Genomic DNA, 7,233 nt, shown 5'->3' with positions numbered 1-7,233 from the left:
CTCTTGGATGCACGCTAGACGTTATGTTTACAAACAATGTACACTAGCAAAATAACCGACTGGATCCAACGACTTACTACAGCCAATAAACTGTTGTGTCCGAATATTTTTGCGATGTTAAATTTCGACATTCTTGACTTTATCACGTATTTTGCAAAAAACTATGTGTGTGAAATAAATAAAGTTTATGTTTCTACTAACTACAATAAGTGTTTTAATATATTACGAAAAAAACAATTCAATAACACTAGTGTAAACAAATATATAGAGCAATAATCTCGCACACAGCATGGTGTCCGAATATTAATGCGAGTCACTGTATTTGATTCCCGAAATTCTGGCATGAGGACTCGGCTCAATCGATCGGCAACACCGATCGATTATTTCCAGCTATTCTTCTCAGAATTTGGTTTCATTTATTGTGGAAAAAACTAATGAATAGGAAGGAATAGGAATAGAAAATATAGGAAGTTCAAGAGAAACACTTCCAGGCGCTCTTTTATGAAAGCTCACGAAGGAGAAGTCACATTAAGCGAAATGTATAATTTGTTTGTAATTCGTTTGTTAATGTCACGGGTAAAGAAACTGTATTTTTCAGAGTATTGGACAAAAGATAAATTTCTTCGAACTGATGTTTTCAGCAAAATAATGAGTAGAGATAGATACGCGTTTCTGTTACGCAACCTTCATTTTAGTGAAGTTCAGTCAGAAAAATTCAATAGAGTGATAAAAATTAGAGAACTGCGATAAGCTTTGCAGTTCGTTTGCAAATTGTTTTACTCCATTTCGCAATTTATGCATCGACGAAAGCTTATTGTTATACAAAGGACGTCTCTCATTCAAACAATATATCCCATCCAAACGCAATAGGTTTGGTATAAAATCCTTTGTATTATGTGACTGCAAGACGGGATTTGTGTTAAATTTTGTCGTATATGCCGGAAGTGATTCCGATATCACAAAAATGGACGATAAATATTTAGGAAAATCGGCTGAGGTGGTACTGACATTACTTAAGTCTTATTTAGGAAAGGGGCATACATTATTTGTCGATAACTGGTATACCAGCCCAACTTTATTTAGTTACTTGTACTACTGCGTCCAAAAAGTAAGGTGACTTTTCAATTTAAACTTCGCAGCTTTATCCAAACTGATAAATTGTTTTTCTATAGCTTGGTAGCTCTATTACTGTTATCTATTTCAAATTTCACGTCATTATCTTCAGTTGTTTTTGAGATACGCTTGTTTATCCACAACAGTAAAAGTGCATTCGGCGATTTTCATAATGAATATTTTTGTTGAGCAAAGAGTTTGCATTAAATTTTGTTTGCGGAATGAATAGTCTGCCGCGGATACTTTCGAAATGTTGCGAAAAGCCTTCGGCGACCAGGCTATGTCGAAAAAAAATGTTTATAAGGGGTACAAAGAGTTCCAAGATGGCCGAGAAAGCGTTGAAGACAAAGAGCGCCACGGACAGCCATCAACGTTTACTGATCAAAGCCACGTCGATGAAATCAAAAAACTAGTGCTACAAAATCGTCGACTAACAATAAGAGACCTTTCAGACACCGTTGGCATTTCAAAAAGGTCAGTGAATACCATTTTGAAAGATGTTTTGGGCTTGAAACGTGTCAAGTTTCAATTGGTACCGAAAGCACTGAATTTGTTCGAAAAAGAGCGTCGTATTAACATCTGTAAAGAGATGATTTCCGACTATGAACCAGTCATGAAACGCATCATTACGGGAGATGAGACTTGGATCTATGCCTACGACCCGGAAACAGTTGACCAATCGAGCGAATATCGTGTTAAAGGTGAAGAAAGACCGAACAAATCGCGCCAAAGTCGTTCAAAAATCAAAGTCATGTTAACAGTTTTTTTCGATTATCGTGATGTGGTGCCCTATGAATTCCTCCCGCCGCGCCGGGTCAAACTGTTTGTAGGCTCCCACTAAGTTCGTGAAGCAGTTTTATTTAGTAAATAGAAAGTTCGGTACTATTTACGCACTTGAATTTATTTACAATATTTACATTGGTGCTAACAGTTTAATTTTAATGGTACAGTTCGTATGGTGTTCCTTTATGGTGATCTTTCTTATTCTAGCTTCTAAAAATTCATGTCCCGCGTTTTTAAACCTATTCCAAAATAGGTGGAGATTTGGAATCGCCAATCAAACGCCTGCCCATCCCTCGTGGGCGAGTCCTCAAATATTCAAAATCCCACCCACTGAGGGTGGTGCAGGGGTAGGTGTCCGCGGTCCCAAGGACATGTTAGCAGCAATGCATTTTCCAAGGGAGTCAAAGGTAAGGACCACCGAAGGACGCTCAGTCTACGATTGATTTATGACAGGGTTTTGGGGTGCATGTGGCTTAAAGAGCGAATGAGACTAAACAGGCCTGGCGGCGGGCGACGCGATAGCGGACGACCGCGTTGGGTCTCCAGCTAGCGCGTGTCGAGGCATTGATTGTTTATGGATGGAGAGAGAGTAGTTAAAAGAGGCAGACGACCTGACGTCGTACTGCTGGAAAAAATAAAGACTGTGTCCTGAAGGATCTGGCCACGGAGTGGGGAAGGCGTGGGACCTTCCGGTAAGAGCATTGGGAGAAACGGCACAGGACTTACCCCAGAACCGTCGAGGGCAAAACTTCTAACAGACAGGTATGGTCCCGAAGGATGGTTACCTTACGGCGTTATGGTACGGCAATTTGTATTGTACCAAAAGTTGCCAAAGTGCTTATTAAGTGATTTAACGAATGAGGTGTACGTTAAATTGATATATTATTCACTAACTGTGGTCCGTTAATAAATGTTGGGAATTCCCAACATTCCGCCCACCTTGAACTGCTCGCATGTTCAACCAGAATATATGATATGTAATAGAACATTACAATTGAGTTCGCTAACAGTCAATTCATATGAATCTATCCAGATACGTCATTACTTAAAATTAAAGGTTACATAATTCTAATTGTTTCTAAATAGAGTTCTATGGTTACATCAATGTATGCACGTGCGTACACAGGATTAAATATTAAAATGCAATGATACACTATTCTTGCCCTAGTACAGTGTCCTTATCAGTGTCTATGGGTAAGATACAAAGTTTTGTTACTGGGCGCTTTACAATCCCATCGGAAACCTTAACTGATACGACTCTCGTAATCGCATCTTTCCCTGGATGAAGTTCGGTGATTCGTCCCATTCTCCATTTCAGTGGTGGACAATTATCCTCCTTCACAATCACCAATGTCCCTGGTGCGAGTGGAGAGGGAGATGCGGTCTGCCACTTGGTCCGTTGTTGTAATTGATGGAGATATTCCGTGTTCCATCGCTGCCAAAAATGTTGTAACATTCTTTGAATGTGCTGGTAGCGATTAAGTCGATTTTCTGGGATGTGCCGAACATCAGGATCAGGAAGTGCATTCAACGTGTCACCAATAAGGAAATGTCCAGGTGTCAATGGAGATAGATCAGTAGGATCATCGGATAATGGATATAGGGGTCGGGAGTTCAAACATGTCTCTACTTGTGTTAACAGCGTATATAATTCTTCGTACGTAAGTTTCGTATCCCCTATGACTCGCTTTAAATGGAATTTCGTGGCCTTTACTGCTCCTTCCCATAGTCCACCAAAATGAGGAGCGCGAGGCGGAATTAAGTGCCATTCAATTTGATTATCACTTAAAAATTTTGTTACCTGTTCATGGTGTTTACTGTCCCTTAAAAGTGTGCCTAAGTCGAGAAGTTCGTTGCGTGCGCCGATGAAATTGGTTCCATTGTCAGAGTATATACTATGGCATAGTCCTCGGCGCGAAATACATCGTCGCAAAACATTTAAGAATGCATCGGTACTTAAATCTATAGCTAGTTCTAAATGAATTGCGTTTGTCACGAAACAGACAAAAATACACAAATAGGCCTTTGATGTGACCCTTGTACGAATTTTTTCTTTTATGAATACTGGACCTGCATAATCCACGCCGCATATAGAAAATGGGCGCGTTGGAGTAATTCGTTCGGCAGGTAAATTCCCCATCAAGTATTCTTGCGTCACGGGTTTAGTCTTGAAGCATCGAACGCAATTTCGTATTGTGTTCTTTGTAAGAATTTTACCTGAAAGCGGCCAATATCGTCTGCGTAACGACGATAGAGTTGCTTGACAGCTTGCGTGCAATAACCTTAAATGTTCATGTACGACTAGAAGTTTTGTGAGATGATGTTTCGATGGCAGTATGACGGGATGTCGTTGATTAAACGAAAGCTGGGCTTCTTTCAATCTGCCGCCCACCCTGATCAATCCAGTTTCATCTATAAATGGATTCAAAGAACGAAGTGCACTGGATTTTGAGAGACCTTGTCCAGTCCTTAATTTTTTGAGTTCCTCCGGAAAACAATCTGATTGTGTAATTTGCAGAAGACGGATTTCGGTATGTTTCAATTCCTTTGCTGAAAGGTAACCTGTGTGTACACTAGTAGTACCTTCTGACATAGTCGCTAATGCGATGCGAGTATGAATACGGCTTTTTACGTTTTTTACAAACCATAGACAATATGTGATCGTTCGAAGGAGTCGCGTAAAGGATGAAAATCGTTCGATTAAAGGTTCCTCTTTTACTGCAATGAGTGCACACTGCACTTCATTAATATTCGGTATTTAAGTTGTATGTAGTTCTATTGATGGCCAGGTAGCTGAGTCCCTTTCTAGCCATGAAGGTCCGTTCCACCAAAGGGTTGCCGAAAGAAGTGACGAAGGCGTGACTCCACGTGATATGATGTCCGCAGGATTTTCTTTTGATTGTACATACATCCAGTTTCCTCGAGAGAGTTCCTGGATTTCGGCCGTCCTATTGGCCACGAATGTCTTCCATTTGCTGGATGATGATTTGAGCCAAGCCAGCGTGATTGTAGAATCACACCAGTAGTACTCGTTGCAGGTTAACCGTAATGCTTGCCGCACCTTTCTAGCAAGTCGTGCCAGCAGTAATGCTCCACATAGTTCTAATCTTGGGAGAGTGATTACTTTTAGTGGAGCTACGCGTGATTTTGCACATATCAACTTGGTGGTCCATTGTCTGTTATTGAAAGTCCGCAGATAAATACAGGCTCCGTAGGCCCTTTGAGAAGCGTCACAAAACCCATGCAATTCAAGTTTCTCAGTTTTTGTAGCTGATACATGATGAGGAATAACAATGTTATTTATTGATCCAAGTTCCTCGCGAAATGTTGTCCATCGTGAATGCAGATGTTGGGGTAGTGATTCATCCCAGAAAACTTGTAACTGCCATAGTTCTTGTAATAACATTTTGGCTTGAATAGTAGCTGGCCCAATTAGTCCAAGCGGGTCGAAAATCTGGGAAATGTCCGATAGTATTGTTCGTTTCGTGACCCGATGTTCACATGGTTTTTGCACTAAAAACCGCAAGATATCCGTCTGCGATTTCCAGAGAAGTCCAAGCGTTTTTACATCCTTGTCGGATGTAATATGTACGTGGGTTTGTACGCCATCCGATGGATTTAGAATACGCGGCTCGTTTGTTGCCCATTTTCTGAGTTCAAAACCCGATGTTGTCAGGATGGATGATACCTTATTTTTTAATGTGATCGCTTCTTCTAAACAGTCCGTGCCAGTCAACATATCGTCTACGTAGAAGTCTTCCAAAATTATACGACTGGCGGCAGGAGAATCTTTTGCATGGATTTCTCCAATGCGTTGCAGGGTTCTAGTCACCAGAAAGGGTGCGGATATTGTCCCATACGTTACAGTATTTAATTCGTATGTTCTAATTGGCAAGGTACTATTTTCTCGCCATAATATTTTTTGGAAGCGCCGATCTTCCTTGCGTACACGTATTTGGCGGTACATTTTCTCGATATCTGCTGACAGAACATAACGATGTTTGCGGAAACGTAGTAAAATTGAAAATAGATCCTCTTGTACTATTGGTCCAGCCACCTGTACATCGTTCAGAGATAGTCCAGATGTAGTTTTTGCGGATCCATCAAAAACTACGCGTAATTTTGTGGTGCTGCTGCTCTCCTTTATGACGGCGTGATGCGGCAAATAGAATCCATCGTCACGTTGTTCCTTGGTCAATTCAGTCATGTGTCCCAGTCTTTCATATTCCTTCATGAATGCAATATATTCTTGTTGTATCTGTGATTGTTTTGTCAACCTTCGTTCCAAGGCAAGTAGTCGGCGTTCTGCTTGATGTCTTGAATGTCCTAATTCGTTAATCCTTTCCTCAAAGGGAATCGCAACCACGTGTCGTCCCTCGTTGTCCAGAGTTACCGTTGATGCGAAGTGTTCCTCGCAGTAATCATTTTTATCGATGCGACGTCCTTCATCAACACCGTGTTCAATTTCCCAGAAATCAGCTAGTTGATTGTGTAATTGTTGATTTGTTACAACATGGCACGTGGTTCGTGTTTGTTTCGCAAGAGGTGCGTAATTCATGTTGCCAATGATAATCCATCCGAGTTGTGTTTTTTGTAACGATGGGTAATTCGGTCCTAATGCGTGTCGTCCTATACACAATAGGTCCCAAAACATACCTGCTCCGATAATCATGTCGATTTCCCCGGGTTGATGGAAATGGGGGTCCGCAAGCATGATATGTGCAGGAATCGGTAATGCAGATAAGTCGATGTGTGTGCTTGGAATATTTCCGGTTATTTTCGGTAATACTAAACATGACATTGATTTGGTGAATCCGTTGAATCTTGATGTTATTTTTACGCATGATTAGTATTGTAAGTTACGTGCTAAATTTCCTATTCCCGAAACTCTAATGTTTGTTGTGTTACACGGAAGTCCTAATTTTTTAATCAGCGTGTCAGTGATGAAGTGAGACTGAAATCCTGAATCTAATAATACTCTACATTTCTGTCTATGTCCCTTACAATCATTTATATGTATATACTACCGCAGTGGATAGCATTGTGCAATTGTCTCTTGAATGTGAAATGTAGGTGTGTAAGGTGACTTGTTCCTTAGCAATGTTCGTGTCCGTGTCCGTATTTAAAATTTGTGTTTGTTCGTGCGAGAGTGAAACATTGGTCGATACTGATGGTTTATGTACACCGCTGTCTAAATGTAAGAGGGTGTGATGCCTTTTTGAGCATTTTCTACATCCTCCACGTGTACATTCCATATTTCTATGTCCTTGTTGGAGACAATTAAAGCATGCACGCAATTCTTGAGTCTTCGAAACACGGTCGCTCGGAGATAATCTT

The sequence above is a fragment of the Colletes latitarsis genome, chromosome 14, assembly GCF_051014445.1.
Source record: "Colletes latitarsis isolate SP2378_abdomen chromosome 14, iyColLati1, whole genome shotgun sequence".
In the NCBI taxonomy this organism is placed as follows: domain Eukaryota; kingdom Metazoa; phylum Arthropoda; class Insecta; order Hymenoptera; family Colletidae; genus Colletes; species Colletes latitarsis.
The sequence above is the reverse complement of the archived record's forward strand: the minus strand, read 5'-3'. Positions refer to the sequence as shown.